Source organism: Choloepus didactylus, chromosome 21, assembly GCF_015220235.1.
Source record: "Choloepus didactylus isolate mChoDid1 chromosome 21, mChoDid1.pri, whole genome shotgun sequence".
Lineage (NCBI taxonomy): Eukaryota > Metazoa > Chordata > Mammalia > Pilosa > Megalonychidae > Choloepus > Choloepus didactylus.
Window position 1 is genome coordinate 26,979,264 of NC_051327.1, and position 9,647 is coordinate 26,988,910.

Genomic DNA, 9,647 nt, shown 5'->3' on the forward strand with positions numbered 1-9,647 from the left:
TGGACACTGAGCCGTCACCGCTCGCCCCGCTGCTGACACCTGCAGCAAGATCGGCCGCCATCGCCAGGTGAGGACGGGAGAAGGCAGGGGCTGCAGCCAGCGGGGGATCCAAGGTGGATGGTGGTGATGGGAGCACAGCATTGTGCATATAGTTAACACCTCTGTAGATTTCAAAGTGGGCAAATGGGAAATTTTATATTACATATATGGCATCACAATAAAATAATAAAGCAAAACAAAAAGCATCGACCTGTGCAACACAAAGAGTGAACTCTGTTGTAAACTATGGATTTAGCTAATAATTATAATATGGTTAATCAATTGTAACAAATATAGTACAATAATGGAAAATATTAATAACCAGGAAAACTGCATGTGTGAGGAGGGTATAAGGAAACTGTGCTCTGCATGATTTTTCTGTAAACCTACAAATGCTCTGAAAAAAAAAAATGTATTAAAACTGAGCTACAACCGGTGATGAGATGAAGGAGCCACTCTGAGACGTTTCTGGCTGTTTCTGGGTGCTAAACATCACCTCGACCACTTTCAACAAGCATCATTTCCACCACCTTCCAAAGCTGACACTTCCTGGAATCTTCTCACCAGGATGCTGCTTTTGGAAGTAAGGAGGAGTGAATAGCAGCTTTGGAGAACAAGCACACCTGTTTGCTGCCTGAATCACAACCAAGTAAGGAGTTTCGGGTTGCAGGTCAAGACTGTACAGTTCATCTCCCAGGAGTTGGACCCCACGATTGCAGAGAGTGACAACATCAGATGGGAGCCATCCCTCTTCTTGGCTCTAAGTTCACCGGCCATCACACAGCACACACCTCAGTGAGTCACAAATAACTGAGGGACCTGGCTGATTTCCCAGTCTGAATGCTCTGATCCACTGTCAGGCTTTCCATCCTTTTGCTGAATCTATTTCTAAATCTATCCAGATATGTTTTGTTTGTTTAACAAATGTTCTTGAATGCAAGCTATATTCTAGGTACTTGGGAATATGTTAGTGAATAAACACAAAAATTGCTCTCTTCATGGGGCTTCTTAAGTCTCTATGAAGAGAGGCAGACAATAAACATAAATCACTAGTAATTAAACAAAAAAGATTGGGGGTGATGCTGTAGGCACAATATATGATGGTACCGTGAACAGTTGCTTTGTATTACCTATGGATAACTGTGAATATATCTCAATAAAACTGAATTTTAAAAAAGGAATGAATTGTGGACCCTTACATTGCGTTCATATACAAAATTAATTCCAAAAAGTCCTCAAACCCAAATATTTATATCTAATACCATAAAATTCTTACAAGAAAATGTAGGGAGAAACTATCTTCAGGACTTTTAAAGTAAGCAATACTCTTTATATTTTACACCAAAGAAACAAACAACTAAAGAAAACTACAGATATAATGGACTTCATCAAAATTAAAAACTTTTTGATATCAAAGGGACATACCAATAAAGTGAAAAGAAAACCAATGAAGCAAAATCATTTAAAAAAAAAAAGTATCTCTGATAATTACTTACATATGGCATGGAATTTACATATAGAATCTCTAAAACCTAAACAAAAAGACAAACATCCCAAATTTTAAAATGGGCAACAAGACTTGAATAGATGTACTTAAAAAAAAAAAAAAAAAAAAGGACATACAAAGGACCAATCAGCATGTGAAAGATGCTCAACATATAGCCATTAGAGAAATTCAAATCAAAACTACGAGACACTCACTAGATGGCTGCTATTAACAAATCAGAGAATAAAACAAGTGTAGGTGAGACTGTTGTGAGAAGTAGGAACCCTCATATATTGTTGGTGAGAATGTAAAATGATGCGCCGGAAAGTTAAATGTTAGAATTGCCATGTGAGCTGTCAATTCCTCTCCTACCTATATACACCACGGAATTGAAAGCAGGAACTGAAACATATTTGTACACCAGTATTCACGACATCATTGTACACAATAGCCAAAAAGGTGGGATTAACCCACAGTCCATCAACACATGAATGGATAAGCAAAATATGGTGTATCTATACAATAGAATATTATTCAGAATAAGAAAAGGCATAAAGTGCTAGCACATGCTAAAACAAGGATGAAACTTGAAGACATGAAGTTGAGTAAAATAAGCCAGACACAAAAGGCCAAATATGTATGACTGCTATTATATGAAATACATAGAACAAACAAATTTATAGAGACAAGAAGCAGGATAACAGTTACCAGGGGTTCTTGAGGGGAGGAATTATTGCCAAATGGACATGAGTTCTGGTTTGGGATGATGAAAATAGCCCAGAAATAGACAGTGGTCAATGTCATTAATTAATTAAGTCAATGTACTTAATGTCACAGTATTGCCCACTCAACATGGTTAAAATCATTTTTATGTTATGTATATTTTTCCATAATTGAAAAAAATTAAAAATCAACAAGAAAATAACAACATTAATAGAATGAAAGACAAAAACCACATGATCATCTCAATGGACTCAGAAAAAAAATTTTTTAATTCCCATGCTCATTTCTGATAAAATCATTCAGAAAGCTAGGAATAAAACACTTCCTCAACATGAAAAAGGGAATTGATGAAAAACACACAGTTAAAATAAGCTCAATGATGAAAGACTGAAATATTTCACCCTAAGTTAAGGAACAAGACTTCATCAAAATTAAAAAAAAAAAAAAAAAAAAAAAAAGTTTTGTGCATAAAAGGACCTTTTCAAGAAAGTAAAAAGAAAACCTAAGATATTGGGAAAAATACTTGTAAATCATATGTATGATACAAGTTTAATATCCAGAATAAATAAAGTACTACTAAAACAACAAAAAGACAAATATCCCAAGTTAAAAACAGGAATACAATTGAATAGACATTTCTCCAAAAAAGATAAACCAATGACAAATAATAAAATGAAAATTTGCTAGACATAATTAGAGAATTATTGCATTGGCTAACTACACATTAGAGAAATACAAATAAAAAGGAAAAACTACCATTCTTCAAAAAATGGAAAATAAGTCCAAATAAGTTTCTGTTACTCGAGAGGATGTCAAGTAACAGAAACCCCCATACATTCCTGGTGGGAATATAAAACAGTGAAGAAACTGGAACCCACTTAGGCAATAACTCAGTTAGTGTAACACAGAATGACCATATGATTTAGCAATTCCCCTCCTACTTGCATACTGAAAAGAAGTGAAAACAGATATACAAACAAAAACTTTACACAAATTGTCTTAGCATCATTTGACATTATTTTAAATAGCCAAAATGGAGGTTTTAAATAGCCATTTAGCATTATTTTAAATAGCCAAAGGTGGAAGCAATTAAAATGTCCATCAAATGATAAATGAAACAAAATGGTATATACCTACAAAGGAATAGTATTCAGCTGTAAAAAGGAATGGAGTTCTGGTACAAGCTGAAACATGGATGAACCTTGAGAACACTATGCTTAGTGAAAAAATCAAGAGAAAAAACTATAGCATAGTTGCACTTATATGAATTATGTAGAATAAGAAATTACACGGAGACAGAAAATAGATTACAGGCTATCGGGCTTGGGGTTGGTGGTGGAGAGTCACTGATAACTGAGGAGAGTTTCTGTTTTGTGTGATTTGGTGATGGAAGGAGGTGATAATTGAACAACACTGTCAATGAAAAGAAGACCAATGAACTGTACACTTGCAAATGGTTAAAATGGAGAAAAAGAAGACAAGGCAAATGATGAGAAGGGGTTTTCCTTGGCTCTTAATGAGCCCCCAGGTGCTCAATTGTGACTGTTTATTCAAGGAGTTACCTGAAGTGGAATCTGCTGACACGTGTTACAAGTGATGGTGCTAAAAACATGTGTGGAGCAGGAAAAAGCTTTAGACAAATTGTGCAGCTAGTGAAATGTAAGGCATTTAAAGCCTATGGTATTTATTTTATTATTCATCAGGAAGTATTTATGGGAAATGTTTGAATCTCTCATGTTTGAAGAACCAGTAGGGTCAATATACACTTTAATTTTCTCTGGTGCACACAACCAGCATTGACAGAGGCACATTTGCAATCAATTTTGAAGACAGGGAGCTCTTACTTAGATGCTCAATTAAGTGAAATGGTGGTGTCCATTCTTCTCATTATAAGACATGTGTTTCAAAATATAATTAACAGTACTGAATTATATATGAAAATGTGGTTAAAAACTATAGGACTGTAAAACACAATGAACTCTATTGTAAATGCTGGACTATAGTTAACAGTACAATTATAAAAATGTTCTTTCATGAATAAAATATAGCACAATAATGCAAGGTGTTAGTAATAGGGGTGGTATATGGTAACTCCATTTTTACACATTTTATGCATGCTATGTAAACCTACAACTTCTCTATAAAAACATTTAAAAAATTAAATATATTTTAAAATGTAAAGGTGTTCAAAATACATTATAAAGGAGAAATTTTGAGTCATAAAACTATGCATCACCCATTTACTAAATACCAACTTTATTCTTGGTGATTAGATTATAACAGAGGAGATAAAGCAAAGAAAAATCCCTGATTTCCTGGAGCTTATGTTGTAGTATTAATAAACAAATTAAGCAAATAATATAGTTTATTGGAAGTAATGAGTCCTACCAGAAAAAGTAAACAGGGAAGCAGGATGGGGGGGCTGGAACTGTAAATACTGTAACGTTTAAATAAAGAGGGACGATGGGTCCTTGGCGTCCAGTGCGAGCGTGAACTTGATGGTCTACCGTGTGCAGAGGCCGAGGAGCTCACTTAGGTCTGAACAGGATCGCTCTGGCCGTGAAGGGGGAGCTAGAAGGGGGAGCCCGCCCAGGAGGTCCCGGCCACAGCTGAGCTTCCCCTGGTGATGGGGCAGAGAGCATCTCGGTTCCGTGTATTTGAAGGTGGGGAAGTGGGTGTCGGGAAGTTGCACAGAGAGGTGTTGGGGATGGAGCTGCGATTGCTGACGCGGGAGGCCGGTGGGACCCACCTTGAGGCTGGCGCTGTGCGTCAGGACAGGTGTGGCAGGTGACAGGTGTGGCAGGTGACAGGTGTGGCAGGTGAAGTGGCGGCAGCTCCATCTTCCTCCTCCGTCCCTCCCGCAGTCAGGGCAGAGAGCAGCACCGCGGCGGCTTCCCATCGCCCCCAGGCCCCACCTACCAGGCGGCCCCACAGCCTCACCACACCTGAAGCTCATTGTTCTTGGCAGCGGCCCCTCCCTCAAACCACCAACAGACACTAATTACTCGCTTCCGGCAGCCCCTGGGCTTCTCATTGGCCGCTCCTGGCGCAATGGGCTCCTACGCTTATGCACAGGTGCAGGCCTGGCCCCGGGGGTGTGGGTGCTCGACCCTGCAGGAGTCCAGGCCTGGGCAGGTGAGGAGGAGGCGCTGCCTTCGAGGCGGTAGATGGATTCCAGGTGGGTCTCGCCAAGGTGCTGCAGGACGCCTGCTCTGCATGTACCCACCCAGGTGGGTGGGGGGTTGTTACCCTCCAGGAGAGCTTCGGGGGGCGCCGACCTCCCCTCCAGGTGCTGATGGGGCCGCTGGGCCCGAGGCCTGAGGAAGGCGCCTCCAGGCACTATCTCCACCTGACAACCACCTACCTGCTCAGTTTAGGTCCACCCGGCCCCTCCCACGTTCAAAGCAGGTTCATGGAGACCCCAGGAGCTGAAGGAGCCTGTGAAAATATTTTCAGAAGGGCCCCGAGACCACCGGATCCCGGCAGGGCCGGATGCTGATGCGCAGGCACACCCAAGGCCGCCCTGGCAGGCGCCGGCGCTGCGGGATCTGAGGGTCCTCCGCAGGTTTCAGAGGCCAGGAAGGGCCTCCCCCGGCCTCTCCCGTCAGCAGGGTCTAGTCCAGGCCACCGAGTGGGACTTTGAAAACTATCCAGAGGCTCATCCTCTGAGCCGTCCCCGGGATTCCCCCCGAGCAACACTGGGCGTCTTCCCTGAGAGGACTTGAGAAATCCTCAGGATGGTCCCACAACCAAGAAGCAACAATCAGGATCCAGACCAGACCTGCGGGCCTGGGGGACCCCAGATCTCCTGCTCCAAGTCGGACTCCAGCGGTTTCCATCGACGTGGACATGAGAAGGTTTTGTGATGCATCATCGCCACCCTCGCAGTAGCCTTGACTGTCACCCTGTCTCCCTCGCAAATGAGCCCCCCACCTCTACCTCTCCCCAATCCTCGCCCTAACTCAAGGTGGGGACACCAGATTGGGAACAATCAGTCCCTGTCCCACACACGGCCAGGGGACGGGGCCTCCCTCGGGTGGGACGTGGGGCGGGTCCCCGGGGCAGAGGCACCAGGTGTCACCAGGCGGCGCCGGAACCCGCGGGCGGAGGCCCCGGGGGCTGCGCTCCCCTCCCAGGGCGGGGGCCGCGGTGGGGCGGGTCCTCGGGTCCCTCCGGGTGGCGTCCGGCGGGGATGGGGGTTGTGGGAGTTGGAGGGCTGGCGTGTGGGCGGGCAAGGGTCCCAGGGCTCCACAGACTCGCTGCTTGTGCCCCTTTCGGCAGTTGTCCGTAGCCGGCGCGTCCCCCTCCACGGAGGCTGACGGGCGAGGGGACAGACAGGCCTGGGACCACCTCGTCCCGGCACCGGGCTTGGAGACCCCCGCCCCCAACCCGCAGCGTCTTAGGCAAGCCCTGGCGGGGAGGGGGGTGCGGGGCGGAATGGGGAGGGCCGGGGTCCTATTCCGGCAGCCGCTGCGCGGCCAGGATTTGATTGGGGTTGGGGGAGGGGGCGGGGTGTCGATAGGGGTCAGTTTCTGAAGGCTCCGCAGACGCTGGGGAGTGGCGGGACCCGCGGGTAGATGGCGAGATCCCGTGAGCTGTGGACCCTCAAGCCGCCCAGGGTGGGCCGGGGCTTCCGGAGGGTATTAGGAGAGTCTGGGGGATGCTCTCCCAGCAGTTGAACACCCGGGGGAACCGGGCCTGCAGGGCCCACCCAGGCTCCCAGGAATCGGCCAGCCAGGGTTCCAAGCCCTCAGAGAGGGACACAGCCTATTTCGGGCGGTCATCAGAATACTGTCACAGGTTCCTCTCTTCACACCTCAAACCTGTGCCCTCCCTTAGAAAGGGCCTGACCTCTCTCTCTGGCTAAGCCAACTTGAAAGGAGAAATCACTGCCCTCCCCCCTACGTGGGATCAGACACCCAGGGGAGTGAATCTCCCTGGCAACGTGGAATATGACTCCTGGGGAGGAATGTAGACCCGGCATCGTGGGACGGAGAACATCTTCTTGACCAAAAGGGGGATGTGAAAGGAAATGAAATAAGCTTCATTGGCAGAGAGATTCCAAAACGAGCCGAGAGATCACTCTGGTGGGCACTCTTACGCACACTTTAGACAACCCTTTTTAGGTTCTAAAGAATTGGGGTAGCTGGTGGTGGATACCTGGAACTATCAAACTACAATCCAGAACCCATGAATCTCGAAGACAGTTGTATAAAAATGTAGCTTATGAGGGGTGACAATGGGAATGGGAAAGCCATAAGGACCAAACTCCACTTTGTCTAGTTTATGGATGGATGTGTAGAAAAGTAGGGGAAGGAAACAAACAGACAAAGGTACCCAGTGTTCTTTTTTACTTCAATTGCTCTTTTTCACTCTAGTTATTGTTCTTGTTGTTTTTGTGTGTGTGCTAATGAAGGTGTCAGGGATTGATTTGGGTGATGAGTGTACAGCTATGTGGTGGTACTGTAAACAATCGAAAGTACGATTTGTTTTGTATGACTGCGTGGTATGTGAATATATCTCAATAAAATGATGATTAAAAAAAAAAAAAAGAAAGGGCCTGAGCCTTATCAGGTCGTGACTCAGCTGATTTGGGCTTCATTCAAGCAACATCCCACTCAAATCAGAGTATAGGGACAGACAATAGTTTAAAACTAAAGAGCACTCAAAACAAGAATTCAGCTACAACACACTTTTACTAAAGGAGAATATAGGGTTAAATGAACAGGTTTACAATGTAAAAATAGATACTTCCTGATTCTAGGAACTCTCACCTTCCTCCTGCCTCCTCCAGACATAGCTGGATATGAGATCAGAGAGCTCCCTCCTGTACAAGTTACAGAGTATCTACAGAACTTTTAATTTAGGATACATTCAATTAAATCATATCTGATTTTTATATTTCAGCTATGCTTGCATAGGTGGTAAACTAGACAACAGTATAAGAGGGCAGAGGAAAGGAAAGGTTAGTGTAGATAGAAAGTAGAAGACAGAAATAGACAGAGTCCTCAAACAGGGTCCACTCTCACCACTAGCCTGTGCGAATATCTAGCATTTGTATTCAGTACAATACAACAAGCACAGGGGAAGATGCTCCACACATTAGACCAGAGAAATTCCAACAAATACATATGGGACTCTTACAGGTTGCAATGATATTGCTGATGTTTCTAAAACCATGGGGACTTAATTCTTTCTTTGGAATGCCCAATGTATACTGAGTTCTAATTACCCAGGACTTGAGCCTTCTGCTGGCTTAGACAATTCTGTGAGATTCGTCTTTTCCAAGATGTTCATGATCACAATCCTCCAAAAGTTTGGTCAGAATCTCTGCCCTTGGTCAGAATCTCTGCCATTTGCTCGCCACTAGCCTCTTCCACCTCAGACCATGGGGTCTGCTGTAGCTCACCCTTCAGGAGAAGAACTCAGTAGAGATGTGAACTTCCTTAATTCATCAGCGTTCAGCTGCTGCAGAATGGGTTGCACATGAAATGCTTACTATGGAGAAGTCATATTTTCCAAAGTGTGAGAATTTAGATTTCAGAGCTGAAGAAGAATTAAGGAGGAGGGGGTCACTTGAAGAAAAAGAAATCACTGAATCAGCAGCTTTATATGAAAGATCAGTTGTTGAGATGCCAGCCGTGGGGCTGTTCTTATTCACAAACCTGGGAGAAACCACCCCCTACCCAACAGTAGTAAAAGTTATGTAGGATGTTCCTTCTACTTCCTGGCTTGACATAAATAGTTCATATAAGCAAAGGAGACTGTCAGTTAGGTATCAGTATTTAAAATCCTGAGCCATACCTTACACCATACAACTAATTTGATATTGATTATGATCCTAATTGCAAAAAATAAGACAAAGCACCTAGAAAGAAAAAAAAGTAATATCTCCATTTTCTTGAAGTAGGGTACTTAAATGGAATGCAAAGTGTATTAGCCATAAAAGTAAAGGCTGACAAACTGCATTTAATTTTAAATTGGGAATATGGATTCATTGAATAGCTATCGTTGAAAGCAAAAAGACAGGTTGCAAACTCAGAGAATATGTGCAACTGATACATTTTTCAAAAGGATCAATAAGGAATTCCAACAAGTACATACAAAAAAAATGGTAGGTGTTTTCATATGGGAAAAAAAAATAAAAGATTAGAACAGGTGCTTCAACAAAGAGAATGCCCAAATGGCCATAAGCACAGGGGGACGTGCTTAACTCATTAGACCACAGGGAAATGCAAATTAAGAACCTAATGATAGCGCACTACACACCCAGAATGTTAATTAAGTAAACATCATACAACCTTATATATAATATAGAAGAACCCGAACTCTCATACATTGCTGGCAAGAGTTAAGATGATAAAACTACATTAGTAAAAACCATCAAGTTTGCCAAAGT